This window comes from Lemur catta, chromosome 12 (genome assembly GCF_020740605.2).
Source record: "Lemur catta isolate mLemCat1 chromosome 12, mLemCat1.pri, whole genome shotgun sequence".
In the NCBI taxonomy this organism is placed as follows: Eukaryota; Metazoa; Chordata; class Mammalia; order Primates; family Lemuridae; genus Lemur; species Lemur catta.
The window spans coordinates 22,252,764-22,272,840 of NC_059139.1; the positions used below are offsets into that span (position 1 = coordinate 22,252,764).

At 40.3% G+C, this 20,077-nt stretch overlaps 1 long non-coding RNA gene across 4 annotated transcripts in view; it reads right to left on the reverse strand.

Moving 5' to 3' along the window:
* Positions 1 to 567: 567 nt before the first annotated feature.
* The window catches only part of LOC123648112, a 30,784-nt gene continuing 11,274 nt past the window's right edge, over positions 568 to 20,077 (reverse strand). For 2 of the 4 annotated variants that reach the window (XR_006738491.1, XR_006738489.1), the window contains exons 2-4: positions 19,131 to 19,441; positions 8,080 to 8,226; positions 805 to 1,342 (exon numbers count right to left, since the gene is read on the reverse strand). This is a non-coding gene — a long non-coding RNA (uncharacterized LOC123648112). Of the gene's footprint in view, positions 602 to 804; positions 1,343 to 8,079; positions 8,227 to 19,130; positions 19,442 to 20,077 lie in introns of those variants that run through there. The other 2 variants (XR_006738490.1, XR_006738492.1) reach the window with 2 other exon arrangements.

Sequence of the window (20,077 nt, forward strand, 5' to 3'; positions counted from 1 at the left end):
TGGTTGCAGTAGACATCTGCTATAATTGATTGGCCAGGTTTCATGAAGCTGTAGTGGATAATACCAGCACTGGACCACTAAACTGACACCATTAGCTGTTTTTTGATGAATATTCAGTTTTGGACTGTGTTTTGGCACTTCAACTTTATCCAACCACTGTGCTGAACACTTGTGATTGTCAAAAAGAATCCATTTTTCATCACTTGTACCAATATGGTATAGAAATGGTTTGCCTTTATGTTGTGACAGCAAAGAAAGGCAAGCTTCCAGATGATTTCTCTTCTGATGCTTGTTTAATTGATGTGGTACCCATCTATCCAGCTTCTTTACCTTGACAATTTGTTTCAAATGGCCGAATATTGTTGAAATAGCAACGTCAAACCTTGCTGCTAATTCACGTTTAGGTTGAGATACATTGGCTTCCACTACAGCTTCTAGCTCATCATTGTCCACCTTGGTCTCAGGTCACCCACGTGGCTCATTTTCAAGATTAAAATCACCAGAACAGAACTTCTCAAACCGTTGATACACTGTGTGTTCATTAGCCACATCCTTCCCAAACATTTTGTTGATATGTTGAGCTGTCTGCACTGCATTGGTTCTACAATGGAACTCATATTCAAAAATAAAATGAATTTTTGACTTATCCATGGTTTCACAAAAATTGCTCTAAAAAAATGTGAAAGATAATCACAAGCCAACACATGCATTTGAAAGACTGAGGATATACTGTCACAATGAACATAAAATAAGAGGTGCCAAAGTGAAGTGTCAGAGCTATTATGTCAGTTGTCAAACATAGTACTTAAGGAAATCAGCCATTTCATACTTAATAACCTAATATTTAGCATTCATGTGTTGAAAAAAATGATACAGAGTTCTGATTGTTGAGGCTGTGGTTTGAGAAAGAACAAGATATGCTTTGAAACACTTTAAGGCTGAGCCCTCCTTAATCATTCTTTTTGTTTGTTTGCCTTGGAATAGTTTTTCAAAATAAATATGAATTATTGTCTACGGCTTAATAGTCACGTGCCATAGAGTCCTCTCAAGTCTTTTTGATATTGGGATAAATTTCCAGCCACGATCAGCTCTGCTTTGGGTAGCACAGACTGTATAATGTGATAACTGGATTCTGTAATAACAATGTCCACAAAGGACACTACTGGAAAAAATAATGCATGATAATAACTGTGGAACATCTTGCTTCCTCAACTGTATAAAATTGATTTTTTCTCAACTTTCTTCCTCTCCAATGCCAATTTATATTTGGTAGTCCATAGAGTTAACCAGGTGACTTAAACAGCTTGGATGGGTGAATCTTTGGGTTAATTTTGCCAAGAGCCTGGAATATATTATTGCAGATGTTCAGAGAATTAGCATTTAATATTCTCCTTTTAGTCTTGAAGAGAAATATGATACAAAGCTCTAAGACTTTTTAAGAAATGGGGGTAGACTTTCTTTTAGATAAAAATTCTCAAAAGAGGCTTGCAATGAATGGAAGCTGTGAGACACAAATGTAATGGTCATATTGTAGGACTCTTACAATCCCTGCAATAAGAGCAATGACTTCTTTATCAATTGACAGTGTTTGTTTCCCCCTGTGGATTTTATTGTTTTTGAATTGCAATCATTGGTACCTCAGCATTATCTGGCCATTTGTGGCTGAACTTGGCTCCCAACACACACCATTAAACACATGATAAGAAATAGTGGTTTCTGTCTTTTGCATAGAGTCTTGGGAGTTCACATAGCCTGACATTCAAGAATGTCTTCATGATGGTTAAAAACTTTTTCTCTAAGAAGAGAACTTCCACCTTTAGCCAGGATGGAGTAGCTTGTTTCACACTATTCATACTAACACTGCTACTAAGAACAACTCTGTGTGTGTGTGTGTGTGTCACACACACACAGAGAAAGAGAGAGAAATATATCTATTTCATATTTGATCATTCAAATCTTAAGAGCACTGGAGTCAACCAGAGGGATACAAGATCCCAGAGAAAAGGGAAGTAGATTGAGGTGATTCTCATACTGGCCTCTGCTCTTTCTCCCTGGAGGCATTTGCCAATTTTTGAAGCAGGGTTAGGATGTGGTATTAAATTGTCCTCTGATTTGAGTCAGTTTCATTGGGATAGGGGTTGCCAATGTGACTGGATCTTGAAAAGCAATAACCCAAGGATGAGAGAATCACAGAGAAGTGAGTCCAGACTAAAACTGGGAAAATATAGCAGTTAGGAATGAAAAGAAATACTAATAGGAGTTCTATAGACAAAAACAATGTGATCATGGAAGTTAGGTGATGTGGAAAGGAATAAAGATCATCGAAAAAGGCAAATATTGGGTAAATTTAAGCAAATATTGATTACTTAAAACAACAATAATAATAATGTCTTGTGGTTTTAACAATATATGTAGAATTAAAATGTTTAACAATAATACAAAAAGCAGAAGTGGTTATAAATGACAGTAAGTTATTGCAAGCTAATTGTGTTATTCTTAAAGGAATAAAAGCATTAACTCAAAGTAGACAGCAATGAGTCAAAGATGCATGCAGTAATCCTTGGATTACCACTAAGTGAATTACAACAGAGGCCTAATTAACAAGATAAAGAGGAAAAATGGAATAATTTAAAAAATTGTCATTGATCAAAATTTTTAAAAAGGCAAAAAGGGATTAAAAAGGAAGAAAGAATAGCTGAGACAAAAGAAAAAGAAATATTAAGATAGTAGATTTAAATTCAAATAATCCAGTAATTACGTTAACTATAAATGGATTAAATACTATAATTACAAGATAACAATGACCCAGAAGGTTGAAAATAAAGATATGGCAAAAGCTATACCATCAAAACACTAAACAAAAGAAAGCTGGTGTCACCTAATATCAGATAGAATAAAACTTAATGGAAGAAGTATTATTATGTGTATAGAATGACATTGCATAATGATAAACGGGTCAATTCATCAGGAAAATTCATCTAACTTTATAGCCCCAAAATGTATAAAGCAAAAACTGCTAGAACTAAAAGGAGAAATAGAGAAATGCATAGTCATAGATGTTAACATATCATTCTCATATCTGATTAAACATGAAAATAAAAAATTAGTAACAACATAGATGATTTCTATATGATTAACAAACTTGACTTAATTGACATTTATATAATACTATAGCCAACAACTGCAGAATGCAATGCACATGAAATGTTCACTAAAACAGACCATATGCTGAACTATAAAATACATTTCAGAATATTTCAAAGGATTGAAATCATACAGAATATGCTTTCAACCACAAAAAAATTAAATTAGGAATCAATATGAGAAAGGTTACTAGAAAATCCCCAAATATTTATAAATCAAGCAATACAATTTTAATAAACCCATGAATCTAAGAAGAAATCACAATGGAAATTAGAAAATACTTTGAACTGAATAATAATGAAAATATTTCATTCCAAGAGGAGCAATAAAAGGCTAAGCTATGGTTGTCCTTTGTGAAAGAAAAATATGGCAGAATTAAATATCTTTGGGAGTGTTGAAGATCTGTTTTATTTATAGTGTGGCATCATGATGGATTTCACATACTGCAGAGCTGTTAGAATAATGCTACAAAATCTAATTGTACATTTTTCTTTATTCATTTGATATGTATTATTGATATAGGACTTCAGTGTCAGACCACAAGTTCATCCTATTCATACCCTGATTAGGCTATCAGTGAGTCGGAATCCCATACTTCAAATCCTGGAAAGCAGGATCTTCGTAAAGCTCTGGGTGATTACAGGGAGAGAGCAGATTTGTTTTCCCAAGTGCTTAGCTGAGAACCCTTCATTAAAAGATGGGACCGGCTGCTTTCCTGCAGTAACACTGTAGCTAAGTAGTTTCATATTAGCTTAATTATTGCTAAGTTTTGTATAGACTTTCATTCCAGCAAAAACAACCAGAAGTGAATGACTCAAGGCAAGGACATGGATGCTTGTGAAATGTAGATTGATAGTATGTTGGAGTCTCCATCTGATCATGTAGCTCTATTGTCCATAATCTAGGTATGTGTAACTTGTGAAAGGACTTTATTTTATTAGATTTTCAAGGTCTTCTTTATTGGTTCATCAGTAAGGCAAAAATACATTTGAAGCTTATAAGTAGTAACTTGGTGTAAAAGGTCAATAGAAAATGTCTGCAATTTCTGCACTTGAGCTTCTAGTTCCTGAGAATGGTCCAAGAAATCATAAGAAAATGCTAATGGAACAGTGGTTGGTCTAATGATGTAAATTAATATTGAAGACATGATTTCACGATAGTGTAAACTGGATCTCTACCAAAAGCTTAACCATCATGGAACGATGTTGCTCCCCTCCCATGACTTCAACAGTATGTCCTGCTTGACCATTACAATCTTGAGGGTCTGTGTGGTCACTACAATGTTAGCAACGATCCTTACAAGGAAATACTGTGGAAGATCTCCAAGCAATTGTTGATTTACCACTACTCACTAAAATTGGCTTCTATCTGGTTTCTTACCCTTGACTTTCTGAATTATATGACTCTTGGACATGACTTACTATTCACTGAATAACCAAAATTGCCAGGTGGTATGGAACATTCTCTGCTTCTATACAGACCTCTTAAGGTGGTTGATTTGCTTGCATTGTCTGGATTTACCATTTTTCAATGGAAATAGCCCCGAGGTGCCTATCCAAATTCATCTATAGCATGTTTTCTGTGTGCTGCCCACTGTTTTGGTATGTGGAAAGTATTTCTTTTAGAAGCTACCACTTAATTTCCTTTGGTATGGCATTATAGAATCTTATTAAGTAAAGCTATTTCATAGAAGTTTATAAAAATGTAAATTTTGGCTCAGTCAAGAGGTTCTGTTCAGAACACATAATTGTGATCTCACAAGTCGTCATTTAAGAAATCATCCAAATTGAAATGATAAGCTAGCTGTTATGTGCTGCAATATAAGCAGCAGTGTGTACACTGTGCATTTTGATCGCCAAATTTGAATCTGAGGAAAATAACTGATCATGGTGGTGAGAATATACTTCAGGCATCATTAGAAGTTCATCACATGCTTGTGGTGAAGGGGCCACTGTGAGGTCTTGACTTAGGCAGTGGGCAGCCGAGAGAAGAGGACAATTCTTCCTACAACTCTTGTTAGCATAATTTTGTTTGCTTCAAAATAGAAATAAAGCCCTTTTGCCTATAAATGGCAGAAGTAAATGAACTGAGCTCAAAATTTAACATGCCCTAAAACAGCTATTGTGAGCACAGACTTAGCACAAGAGTCAAAGCCTGAGTCTAGTTTATTTAATCAATTCATTAAATAAATATACATTGAGTGCCGACTACTATCAGGCTCTGTTATAGGCACTAGGAATAAAGTATTGAACAAATGAACAAAGTTTCTGCTTTCATGAAGGTTTAAAATTTGATGGTAGGGAAAAATTGCTTATTAGTACTGGAGAGTGGATTTTGTTTCCTCTTTTTTAGCTTGTTTCTGTTTGTTTGCTATTTTTCCCTGTTTCTGCTTTTAAATAGGATCTCATTTTACCCCCAGAACTTGTTAAGTGATAGAACTAATGGGTGATGAACAATAATTCTTTAACTGGTGCTAAAACCATTCTGGAAAAATCTTGCTATAATCACTGTGGCAGACAACTTTGAGATCTCAAACAAGTCCCAGTAGGGAATCAAAGAGTAAACAAATAATGATAGCAACCCTGGCTTACACAACAACTTGAAAGTCCCAAGATCTGTCCTTAGAGAGGCATCTGGATTTATTCCAGAGAAATTCACAAAATCTTCCACTGGGTAGCCATTGGGTAGAGAGGTGTTACTCAACATGCTTAGTCCTAAAAACACAGGAGGCGAAGGTCTGAGAGGGAGCATGCCTGCTGCAAGGTGTGAGCTCACAGCTTCTACGGGAGTGACCTGTGTTTTTTATCCACAGGTGAGGAGTTACCTCAGTAACTCCTGGGTGAGCAGAGGTCATGTTCAAACTCATCAGTAACTGGTCTCTCCTGGGCACGGATCACTCAGAACAAATGCATCTGGCTGTGCTAGATAGGGAAGGGTGACCCTTTCATGGCTGGCTAAGGGGGTCCAGGACAAAAAGAGGAGGAGGATTTAGTAAGAAGGGAAGAAGCCAGCAGTGGAGAAAATTTGGGAGCTTGGGCAGTGGATGTTTGCTGACTGGAACAAGAAATATTAGTATTTTGACAAATTTAAGGTGTGGCCATGCTGCTGCATGCCTGCGGAATCTCTGCTTGGGTTGTAGGACAAGGAGACGTGGGTCTGGGGCCTGCTTAAGTTCAATCCCTTAATATGGTTTTTTAAACAGCCCTTAATTCCACTCTAGGAGATATCTATTAAAGAACCTTAATTTTTGAAAAAGTAAAGAATTACTTTTTGTAATGCAAATAATCTCACCTAAACATATGTTTTGAAACACCAGGGCTCCTTAAACCAGAGCTCAGCTGGACTACACATCCAGTAAGTTATGTTAACATTGAAAGCAAACTATTTTGTTTTATTACCAGCCACAGCAATCAGGTTGTTTAATGTAAGGGGCTGGGGTAGCTTTGAAGAGTCATCTCAACAGTGGTTTCAGAAAGTGTGTGTGTGCCCAGGAGACTCCAGGCAGACTCCTTATCACGGAGGTGTCTTAAATGCTCCAAGCAGGACGCAGTGAACATGCAGTGTGTACTCCAACGACTGCAGTCATGACAGGGCTGTGAGCTGGGAAACCCACTGTGCTGCGTGTCTTCCCTCAGCCCTCACCTCTTCACATCCGCCCACCTGCTTCTGCTCTGAGCTGTGTCCTGAGTCCCTGGGCGCTGTTGCCTTCTGACCTTCATCCCCAGGGAGACGTGGCAGGAGGTTGGAGGGAGGGAAGGAGTGAGGCTGTGGGTATTTAGCCCCTTGAGCCTGGCTGTGAGGTCACCATGGGCTGACTGAAGGTCACTGCTTTCCTTGAGATGTCTCTTTGCACAGACCTCTCTCTCTGGGATTGTGGTGGCTGTTCCACCCTCCTACCCTTCAGGCATAGGTTGGTCCTGGAACCTCAGGGTTGCTAGCCCTGAGGCTAAACTCTCCCTTGGTGGTTTTGAATACTCTGTTCACACCTTTGTAAAGAGTTCCATTATCAAACCCTTCTCAAATTGTCCTGTTCCCTGTGGGGACCCTGCCCCCCGGAGACCACTCTATCCTCCCTACAGAAGTGCAGCATGGGCGCTCTCTCCTCCCACCAGGTCTTGCTGTCTCTGAGGCACAGTGGAGACGTGGTGTCTGCCTTTACTGCTGGATGTACTTTCTGGATTGTTCTGAGGAAAGTGTTAATATTTTAAAGAGAAATAAGTTCTGGCTTGGGAAATAGTTCTGTGAAAAATGTGTTGTATTCATTTTGGCTTTTGAACCATGTGGATAAGATGATGATTTCTGAGACTTATGCTGTTGAGTTTAGAAGTTTTTTTCTTTTTCTTTTTTTGTTTTGTTTTGGTTTGTATGTTTTTTGTTTGGTGTTGCAATTGTTCTTAAGATGGTCTCCAGAAAAATTAGTCTTGAAAAAATTGTCTGGTTGGCAAAGCACGTCTTATCCCTATCCTTTGCCTCCACACTGCTCATCCCTTTTGTCCTGATTTTAACCTTCTACCTTCTTCTCCCACTTGCCTCACCCCCTCTGCAGTATAATCTATCAAGGTCTTATTCTCCAGGGACACCCACACAGATGTTGGCTGATCAAATTCAACACCTCCCGGGGGTGTTTTATGAGAGCCTCTTATGATCTAGAAGGCCTTCACCATGATGGTGGAATGGCTGGCAGAGAAAACTGAGTTATTATTTTGGGCATAGGGTCCATTCATCACCTGCTTTTTCTCTTGCTCAACCTTGATCTTGTTCCCTAGGAACTGAGTCAGCCCAGCATAGAAGAAGCCAAAGCAGGTCTGCTGGACCCTGCGCAGCTCAGTTCTAAAGGATTTGGCAGAATCATTCAGCACCTCAAGGGGCAAGACTGGCCTGAAGTCTGTGGCACTTTATTTAAGGAAAAAATTGGGAAACAATGCAGAAACTTACCCTCCTCCCAGGCCTCTGGCAAGAATGACCTTCCAGTTCAGAACTTAAATTCTTCTCAGTTCCTCTCTTATTTCTGGCAACTGAACTTTCCTGCCTCTTACCTCTTCAAAATACGTCACATCCAATTGGAAGACATTCACACCGAGGCTTTGGTAAAGAAATTGTGAAATAAATTTGAGAGAAATAAATTATTGTTATTATGCATTCCTCTAAAGGATAGGGTTTCTTTTTTTTTTTTTTTGGTTTATTTTTTTATGTTGACACACACAGTTCTGGTTTATTAATATTAATTTTCTCTGCTGAAAATTTCATTATTTGAAAATACCACGCTTATAGTGTTCATAGCTGCTGGTGGACAACAAAGTGTTTTCCAAGCTTTTCTCTTCCGAACAACACTGCTGTGAACATTCTCTCGTCTGATGCCAGGCACAAATGTAGACGTTGCCCTTTTGTCCCATGCACTATTCCTCCCTGTCTTCCACCTCCCCCTTCCCCATAGCCAAGTCCCTCTGTCTGGGCTCCTCAACCCCGAGTGCATGACCACGCCCTTGTTTCTATGACCTGTTTTGGGACGGAACACCTCGACTCTACCCTGTGAACTCTTTCAGGATGAGGCTCTTGTCTCTGCCCTCCAGTTTCAGATGGGAAATTACTGATAAGAGCCCCACTCTGAGTGCCACAAAGCCTGGGGGACTTGCCCTACCTGGACGAGCTCCTTCCTGGCTCCCACCTGACTAGACTGTAAGCTCAGAGAGGCAAGGTTATATGCTTAACTCACGTGGTATAATTTAAGAGTGTTTTTAAAGTTATTTTGTGACTTAGCAAATGAATGTTCATTACTTTTAGTTTTCAATTGTCTTGTAGACACATCCCAATTAAAGATAGAGAGATAGACAGACAGACAGACAGATAGCAGGTGGATAGATAGATCCTATCTAGGATCCTAGATAGCTAGGCCCAGTATGCAGTGACTGACGGAGAGCACAGATGTGGACGCCTCAAACTGTGGGAGAATCTGCTGAACAAGGGGAAAGGCCTTTGGTATGCTTTGCCTTTTTCCACACCTCCACATTTCAGAGGTGATGCCATGCCAAGCTGTCCTGCCAGGGCTGTGCACCTTGTTCTATTTTCTCCCAGTGTGAACACTGGCCTTCTCAAGTGGGATATTGTTCATTAGGAAGACTTCAAAAATTGTCTCCACTTCCCCAAGCAACATCCTTCCACACTCACTTTCTTCTTCTTACTGTTCAACTATTATATGATCATTGCACACTAAGTTAGAAACTACTGAGAAGCAAAAGGAAGAAAAGGATTCAAGTCACCTGAAATCCTGCTAAACAGGGACAACCATTGTTAACATTTAGTGATATATTCTTTGAGAATTTTTCCAATGTGAATATATATATTCATTGTATATATTACAATATTTAATGTATAATATTACAGATATTATAGATACAGACACGCGCATGCAAGTGCAGACAGGGTCCCCATTTTTATCTGTCTTTAGTGTTTTCATAAAAATCTATTTAGTGTCTCTCTGTACTCTCGCTTATTATCATCTAATTCTTTCCCAATTTTCCATGACTCATCAATCTCTCTTCTTATAATGTCTCCCAATGACAAGTTTTTCAAGGCTTTTCCCCAAACCAAAAACTAATTTCTACACTTACTAATCTGCTTCAAAATAATCATCATTAGTTCTAAGCTTAACATTTTTAACTTTCTTTTTTTGTTTTTTAATTAAGGTCTCATTTATATACCACAAAATTCACCCTTTTAAAGTATAAAATTCGGTGTTTTTTTGGCATACTCCAAGGTTGTGCATCCATTACTACAATCAATTTTAGATTATTTTAGTCAACACCAAAGGAAACCCTGCAACCATCAGTCATTCCCCAGTTCTGCCTCCCCGTAGCCCCTGGAAACCACTAATATACTTTTAGTATCTATGGATTTACCTATTTTGGACATATCATATAAATGGAACCATAAAATATGTGGTCTTTTGTGACAGGTTCCTTTTACTCACCACAGTGCTTTTGAGGTTCATCCACATTCTAGTCGGCATCAGAACTTCATTCTTTTCTATGGCTGAATAACAGCCTAATGTATAGATCGCCACATTTTTTAAATCTATTTATCCATTGATTGACACTTGAGTTGTTTTCACCTTTTGGATAGTGTGAACAATGCTGCTAAAAACATTCATGCACAAGTAGCTGTTTGCGTATCTGAGTATCTGTTTTCAATCGGGGGGGGGGGGGGTATTTAGCCAGTAGTGGGTGCTGGGTCATATAATAGCTTTGTCTAACCTCCTGAGGATCTGCCAAACTGTTTTCTGAAAAGGCTGCTCCATTTTACATGTCTACCAACAGGGTAGGGAAAATCCCAATTTCTCCCCGTCCTTGCCAACACTGGTTATTGTCTGTCTTTTTTATTATAGCCATCCTAATGTGGGCAAAGAGGTGACTCATTGTGGTTTTGATTTGCATTTTCTCTAATCAGTAATGATGTTGAGCATCGTTTCCTGTGCTAATTGGCCATTTGCGTATTATATTTTGAGAAATGTCTATTCAGATCCCTTTTATTGTTCCAAGTTTCATTTTGGAAACCAGATTTTTGCCACTCAGTTGCAAACTGGGGCTTCAGGAAAGATGATATTAAGGAGCATTTCAACACTCTGGAAATTTTCTTTGTCTTCCCACTAGCTCTTAGGAGCTGCATATGCTTGACTCTTATGTATCATAAACACCTCATATCTAGAGGTGAGTATCCATAGTTTGCCTTGTAGTTTTCATGATTCACAGGGACTGAAGATGGTCATATGGCCTATGAAAGAATTAGCTTGTAACCAACATACACATGGGTAAAATCTGGATTCACAGAAATGCAAAATGTTCACTGCATGTTCCATAGGAAACATAAGGAAGAGATGGTTTAGATAATGTTACTAGTTATACACTGTCTGGCTTTACATACAATGTACTGGAACAGATGAACACCAGCAAAATTTGCTCTATGATGAATTTAGTATGACTGAATCACATTATCCCATTGGATTAGGAAATGGAAGTCTGCTAGAAAGGTTTTTTGTCTATGAATATATCAAAACCACATTTAAAAATATACTAAACCTTTTTAGAAATACCATATTTAAAGAAAAAATTTATATTTATGAAAAATGATAAAGCACTATTAATAATATTAATATACCAATAAAGTAAAAATTAAACAATATACGTGCAAATATAATCCAGTCCTGGAAATTCTGACTATGTGAATATATATCTCACTTTTAAAGTTTTGAGATACTATTTCTTAAAGTGTTTGCAACCTGGCTAAAGTTTTCATCAGTAATGAACCATCTCCTAGCAGTGATGTCATTGGAACTCCTGAGACCTTTCCAATGACTTTTTAACCTTCCTTAACTTAAATTCTTTTTTTGATTTTCACTGTCTTCAGGACAAAGGTCTCAAGGCTTTTCACACCTGATGAACTCTATCCTTTACAGCTCACCAAGCTCAATCACTTCCCTCCTCATCCCACTCAATCCAGAGTGGTCTCAAAATCTCTCCAAATTTGAGGGAGAAAACACCAATCCACCACAGGAATGGTGTTTCTTCATCTTTGTGCTCATAGTGCTCACAGTGTTTAACACATGGTGATGGATCTGCAGATCTTTTGCTGGGCAAGTGAAAGGATGTATTCACCATGCTAGTTCTTGCTTCTGGTCTTGGTTCATCTGTTCATCCTGCTACTGGACATCCACATCCGTAAAAACTTTGTCCATCTGTCAATCTTTACTTTCCCTCTGTAGCTTCATTCATGCCACAATCTTACTGAATGCTAGTTACAGGCCAAGGTAACAAGACAGATGTGGTAATAGATGAGACAGGGGTCCTACCATCATGAATCTTCCGGCCTGATGGGACAATAAATTACTGTCGATCATTGTAAGTGCTTAGGGAGCACCTACGTTAGCCTGGGAGGTCACACAGTGATTTCATACAGCACTCCTCTGTGCTCCTCATAAATATGACACTTGAAATTGAAGTGAGGTATATATTCACATAGTCAGAATTTCCAGGACTGGATTATATTTGCATTTATATTGTTTAATTTTTGCTTAATCGGTATATTAATAGTATTAATAGTGCTTTATAATTTTTCATAAATCTCAGAGTGAGATTACCGTATTACTCTGAATATTTAACTGTTTTTATGAAGGTATAGCTCTCTTACCTCCTCAAGTCAAGATTGAAAGTGTTTCTGAGAGCAGTGCATATAGTAGATATTTTAAAATATATTGGTAATTAATACATCCTTGGGCAAAAGTAATGAGCAGCACATTCAGTTAAGTCCTAAAATGGCCAATTCTTGATGCTTTGTGGGAATGAAGCTTTTGCCTGATAGCTTCTTGGGATATGTAGTTGAATATCCAGCAACCAGTTAACTCTGCTGACAAATCTTACATTGGAATTCCACTGGCCATTCTATGTATTTGACCAAGGGTGCTTAATAATCCTGGCATTGTTTCACATTAATTAGGCATGAGAGTTTAGCTGTTAGTCTAATAGAAGGGTGAGCCACATCTTCCCACAAGTGAAATAAAAGTGAGAGAAGAATGAGTTGGCACCCTTAATATCAGTAAGGTTGTAGGAAGAAGGCTGTGTGGTTATATTAATTTTCAATTATTTCATGTAACCATTAAGTTCAGAATCATTTCAAGGCATATGCCTATTATGTGATAGCTGCCACTCAGACTGTGTTATTCTTCTAGAAGAGCCCTCCTCCATCCCTTAATAGGTTTAATAACACAATTTACTGTATCTAATTCTCATAACATCAGGACTCATTTACAGACCAAGTTCAATTCTTTGTGAAGTAAGGAATAAAGAGGAGGCTAAAATAATTCAACCCAGTAAATTCCTTTCTTATGATTAAAGAGAATAGATCCTAAAGCCTTCTTATGCAGGAAAGTTTCTTAGGAGAGAAAGACCTGTGCCAGTAACACAGGCTCCGTATGTATATGTAGAAGTTGTCTTCCTTGGTCCACACAAACGTAAATGTTTCTCCAGGTTTTTCTGGAGATATTCGTCCAGTGGTCCTGATAGTTGTTTTAAGGTCTTCAAGTGTTATTAGGAAGAGTTGATAAATTATAACACATGATTGAGTGAGTACTTTGAGATTATCGTACTACATCAGATTCATGTCCTACCATGTCCCACTGAATTTTTTTATGATATATTTTCTACCTGGGAGAGATTACCATGGCAGTCCATGGTCTCATGCCAACGGACTTTGTGGACATTGTATCCAGATCAGTAAGTAGAATCTTCCAGACAAATGAAAGCTTTGTGAATGAAGTAAATTTTGCTGAATTTAACCACCATCTATGTATGTGTTAGGACAAATAAATAACAACTCATAATTGTTGACCTAAGGAAGGAAACTGAGGCACTGATTCTACTTAAGTCTCAGTCCCATATTAGTTGGCCAAATAGTGCCTCGTTGAGCTCAGCGTTACTGCTCACAGAAATATTTTTTCCCCTCTGTGAATTGTTATGTAGTGTTCTATACAGCAGATAGATTTCCATGCAGATAGATTTGGCTGCTAGCATTACAAACAATAAAAGAAGAAAGGAACAACAGAGAAAGAAGCAATAAAGGACAAGATAATCAGGAGAAATGACTGCCACCTCACACTTGAAGAATCTTGCATGTATTTTATCCCCATTCAGAATCTGAGGCTAGGAACCAGTATACCATTTGGGAGAGTCCTGGGAGACGCCGTATGTGGCTGATTCACACACACTAGCCAAGCACTGAATCATGCCCCCGAGCACACTAATGAAGCATAACAGTTCTCAGCATTTCTTAATAATGTTGGTTTTACAGACAATCCAAAGAGAAAGGAATCAATTTAACTGTGTGTTCTGGGCACCATCCAGTTTCCAAAGAGACCATCCGGAGCTGTCTGTGGTCTCCTTGTATTTGTCGGGAGTGTGAAATGAGCCCGTCCTGTCATATGCCATCGATCACTTAGCATCAGGACAGTGCTGCTTTATTTCACACAGAAACAAAGTGATGTCACTCCCAGGACTGGAAAACATTTTGCTCAACAGCAGGAGGCCTCTGCTGTTTCCCCAGTGATAGATTTCATTTGGACAAACGAGCAGGCACGATCTCAAGAGCTGCATAATATGTCCTAAGAGAAACGTTTGGGATCTTTCTCCCCTTCCTTTCATTAGCTGCCAGCTTAGCAAAGTGCCTAGAACCCAGAGCCTGGGCAATTCAAAGAACCAGAGGGGTACGAATGGCTCGTGGACCCCTAACAAACCCTATCAGAGCAAACAGGCAATAGCCAAGATGAGAAACATTACAAGCCCTGTCGCATCTTTTTTCTCCCCTTCCCCCTGGTCGTCCAGTGCTCCTTATGATGACAAGACAATTCCAGGGTAGGGATAATTAGGTAGGGATAATTACTGCATTGCCACCACTGAAGCAGGTGAGCTTTCTGGATGAGACCTTGATTTTTGTTTCTCTTGGGGAATGAAGAAGCCATGGCAGAGCCACAGCAAACAGTGGGAATCCCACGGGCTTTGCTGTATCCCATTCTTTTTAAGCTTCACTACTGAAAAAAAATCACTGGGCTTGATTTATTTTTTTCTTTGTGTCATGGCACTAGCTGCCATTCACTCCACCCACAGGGTTTGTCACTTCTGAATTGGCCCCTGGGGGGGAAAAAAAAGCCCATTTTGTGTTTTAAAACAAATTACCAACAAAAAGCAGCCATATTTAACTTTTTCTTTTCTTTATATCACAAATCAAGAGAAACATGTATGGTTTTTTCTTGCAAGCTGATGCACTGCTTTCTAAATTCTGTCGTGAACTTAAGAAATAATACTGATTCTCCTTCCATAATAATCATCACCAACACTTATTGAGTGCTGACTATGTACTAGGCATAGTTCCAAGGTTTAAGGTGCATTAACTGACGGCAGACTTGCACTAACAGTAGGAGGCAAGGGTTATCATTTCTATCTTCAGCCACAAAAGTGAAGTCAAAGAAGTGAGGTAACCTGTCTAAGTTCACAGAAGCTAATATGGGCAGAGGAAGGATTTGAATCCCTGAGGGCCCGGCCTCCACAGCCCACGCTCTTACCCATACTGGGCACTGCGTTTTGTGATCCAATGACCTCTCAGAAAGTATTTTTAAAATACACTGCAACCTTCTTAGCTTTCCTGTTTAGAGACCATAAACCCACCTTTATTGCTTATCTACTTTTTAAAAAATCTTAAAACCATACTCTTTGTTGTTTTTTTTTGTTTTTGTTTTTGTTTTTTTTAATTTTTTTTTATTTTTTGAGACAGAGTCTCGCTCTTTTGCCCGGGCTAGAGTGCGGTGGCGTCAGCCTAGCTCACAGCAACCTCAAACCCCTGGGCTCAAGCAATCCTCCTGCCTCAGCCTCCCGAGTAGCTGGGACTACAGGCATGAGCCACCATGCCTGGCTAATTTTTTCTATATATACTTTTAGTTGTCCAGATAATTTCTTTCTATTTTTAGTAGAGACGGGGTCTCGCTCTTGCTCAGGCTGGTCTCGAACCCCTGAACTCAAACAATCCACCCTCCTCGGCCTCCCAAGTGCTAGGATTACAAGTGTGAGCCACCGCGCCCGGCCTTAAAACCATACTCTTACAGTTAGCAACAACCTGAGAAATTCTCTAGTCCAATCTCCCACCAAGAGACAGCATCCCTCTTCACCTCCTCGGCCACTGCCCTCCCACCCCCAGCCACTGCATGACCACATCAAGTCCCAGGAAAGACACCACCTGCAAAATGCCCGCGCACTGCAGACAGCTCTAAATGCTAAGAAAACCCAGCCACCCTATAGTGTCCTTTCACTGCTCCTACTTTTGTCACTTGGAGCAAAGAGGAATCTCCTTCTCCTGCTTCCACACGACGGTTCTTTAAAGAGTAGACAGCCTTTGTGTTCCCCTGGGATTTCTCGTCTACAGGAAACAACATCCCAGTTCGTTCTCACAATCTCTGGTTTCATCAGTCTGTTTCCTTGTCGCCCCCCACTGGACACACTTGTGAGTTGCCAAGGTGCCCTTGCAAAGGTATGTCATAGAAGTGGGGACAGAGCTCTTGCTATGTCCTTGCCTTAAATCTTGGGTCCTCCGATGAAGCTGGCAGGCCCATGGTGTGCCTTCTGTGGCCAGAGTGTGGCCTGATCCCACGTCCTCAGTCTCCCTCTCAAGGAGTCCCTCACAGTTGCTTCATTTAACTTAACCAAATCCAAGCATCTCCAGGAGACAGAAAGTGGGGTCCCTTAAGCTCCAGTTGTTTTTCCCTTCAGTTCACGTTGGGAAAAGGGCCATAGAGCTCAAACAAAATTTTGGTCCTATGTTGGTTCATCTGGGGTTGGCTGTAGACCCACACGCATGACATATGATAGTTTCACTTTATACAGAGAGTGCACAACTGAGTGGAGTGTTGGAACCTCAGGGTTATCGGCTGGTACGTTTCTGAGAAAACAACAAGCGGCATGGTATTTGAAAGACCCCGCCGTCTTCTTTTGACAAGTCACTCATACAGAGCGTAAGAGTTTTCAAAGTATTGCTCCCAACTGAAAGAAGGCAGCCCCAAGATGACTTGAATTTATTTTTGTGGAAAAAGTCATTCTAGAAGGGCTTAGGCTAGATGTCAAATGACCATCACTGCGTGTGGTCTGAATACTAAGGCATTGGAATGTTGGCCTTTTTCTTGTGCCTTTATCTGTAAGACCTTGCTCTTTTAGATTCCTGGGAAGATATAAAAGAATTCCTGATAATGGTTGGCTGATTAAAAGTTTATCTCTCAGAAGAGTATTTGCATTTAAGTGAGGAACCCTTAAACTTTCAAGCTAGAAACCAATCAGCCAACCAACCAAACAGTCATGGTGGACAAATGTCAGATTAGGGATGGGCATAGGACCTACCACACCACACAGACACTCACCTATGTGTCTACCTGTGTGGCCAACCCTGCTGGTACCTTCCCACTTCCCTTCTTCACAGAGCATGGTTCTACTTGGCCACAGCAGGGACCCGCTGAGGCTGCAGGGGCGATGGGGTGGGGGAGTTCTGTACACATTACATGCATTTACTTCATCTTCCAAATAACACAGGATGTGGCACCCATGAGGTAAGTCAGCTGACTGTTACACATAAGGAAATGGCATAGTTTAGTTAAATTTAGAACAGTGCCACAAATATAGATCTTACTAGTTTAGAATGTAGGCATTATTAGTTTAGAATGATGATATTTTGACATGACTTAGGCCAAAGTCCACCTATGGATTATATCAACAAAGGAAAGTTTTATTTTGCATAAACTAAATTTCAGGGACTTGTGGGAAGGACTTTAGAGAACTAGCCCTTGTAGGACACTGTGAAGCATCCTTGGGATCTCAGCTCTCTTTGGGCAGGAAGTGTACTGACCTATGAGTCATTAGTCTTGCTCTCTAGACTTGGCCCTTCTCTTTGTCTCTAATGCCTCATCTGTACACTGAGAAGCATCAATGCCCATATCCCTTCCAACCTCAATTCCAGGATGTGTTAATTTCATGGCGAGTAGATGTAGCCAGTAGATCATACCTCCTAAGAGCTTACCTTCCTTTAATTATCTTATACAATGAATTAATTTCTCTCTAAACACTCTACAGGTTGAGCTAGCCAGACTACTCCAGTTCCTTCCAAGTTAGTGTGATTTTATTCTCCCAAAACATCTGTCAAATAGAAAATGTTCACTTTCCTAGAAAAAGCTTCCAAATGAGTTCTCTGAGGTTTTAGTCTTGGGTCTCTTCCAAGTAAAATTACAGGCCCAGTGTTTTTGTGTCTTTCTGTCCTGGGCCCTGAGGAGGAACCCAACAGGGACAAAGTCCTCCTAGAAATGCACTTCTAGAAGACACACAAGCCTTGTAGCAAGACCTAGCTCCCACCCACTGTGAATTTGTTTGATTGTTAATAATTAACTCTGGAACTCCTAGCAGGGGCAATCACACTAGTAGAAGGCAGGGATTCTATTGGTACACACAGGGCTGAGAATTACAGGTGGAGGCTTATCAAGGAACTAGAGCAGTTTTATCCAGCTTGTACTGGGTGTCTTTGTCTGAGACCAGTCTGGTGACTGCTTGTGGTGAGGGGCTGGGTGGCAGGAGGGGAGTTGTGATTGAATTTTGCTGCATCTGTATCTGTTCAGGGTTGAAAGGGACCTCAGAGATCACAGAGCTCAAAACACCCATTGAGACTTGCCGGGCTCATCTGTCTAGCAGACAGGACGTGTGCTGTCCCCTACGCTAGCCAATCGACAGATGTGGATCTACAGCATTTGAAATGTGGTGGGTCCAAACTGATGTACGCTGTCAGTGTAAAATACAAACTGGACTTCAAAGACTTAACATGAAAAAGGGAAAGGAATATATCTCACTAATAACCATATTATCACACATTGAAATGATATTTGGGATATATTGGAACAAATAAGATATTAAAGTTAATTGCACCTATTTATTTTTTGCTAGAAAGTTTAAAATTACATTTATGGCTTACCTGTTATTTCTATTGGGTGGGGCTGGTATAACAAGTACAAATAGCCTCTCCCGGGGGTTCTCCCCACCCTCCCCCGTAACATTGACCTGACGCTCGTCAAGACTGGCTGTCATGCTGCCTAGTGCTGCCAAACCATCTAGACTACAACTTAATCTAGCCTCACCCTGGAGAGATCTTAGAAGACACATCTTCTTTACTCAGAGGAGCCACTGATGCCGTACTGAGGGCTCAGTTTACCCAGAGGAAGTGGGTCTTCCTTAAGACCCCAACAGGTGCTTGCTCTAATCAGGGCACCTGGCCCTTTAAGTCAAAGGTGATGGAGTGACGGAGAGGGTGGGAGAGCCAGTGTAAATATCATGCCACCCGTGCTAGGGTGGCCCTGGCTAACTCATTTTGCCCCACTCTTGATTAAACAGTTAGTTTCTAGTATCAGATATAAAATATATTCTTACTTAAAAATCTCTTTGATCCACTAAAAAGTCGTTCACACTGGGAAGATGAGCACTACTATTCTGCAGCTGCTGCACGTAAGTCTCGCTGCCGCTGTGATGAACCCGCCTGCTCTCAAGAATCAGATCCTTGGTCCTGCTGGGTGGGGCTGTTGCCAGCCTACAACAGGGCACCCACGGTGGCATGTGGCCAGGATATTCTGAGGGTGATTGGAGGCAGCTGGTGTGCAGCAGGAGGTGCACCAAGCCAGCAGTCAGGGTCCTGGCTCTTCTACTCAGCAGCTGGACGACCGTGCGCAAGCCAGATTCCTTATCTGTAAAAGGGGTATGAGAATGTCTACTTCAGAAAGCTGTGTGAGGAGTGAGTGTAAGCGCTCTTTCACTATGAACAGATGAAGGATCACGATTAGTAATGGAATAGGTCCCAGGTGGGAGTCAAGACACCTGAGTTCTAGGTTCCTTGTCCAACATTAACTCTCTTACTGTAAGTCTCTTAACTCCTCAGCCTTGGATTCCTTCTCTACAAAATGGAGTGGACTGGATTCTGAAGATTCCTTTCAGCATGAAGAGTCTATGATTTCCATGACTCTAAGTCCCTCAAGTAATAGAGGAAAAAGAGGAAACTGAGCCCAGAAAGGTCAAACCACTTGTACAAGGTCACACAGCCTTGGGGCAGCAGAATCAGAGCAGGCATCCTTCCTCCAAGGCCAGGATTTTCCGCCTGGAGCACAGAAGCCTCTCTGTTCACCCAGAGAAACAAGACGTAGGAATTCAAGAAGCAAGAGGGAGAAAGCTCCACTGCTTTGGCCGTGGAGGTCAGGGAGTCTATGCTTCTGAGATGAGTCAGTCAGTGGCAAAATCAGCCCCATCAGATCCTCTCTGTGGACAACAACTCTTCTGGTATCTTCCGCAACATGGACTGCACATCCCCACTCGTGCTTGGCAGCACA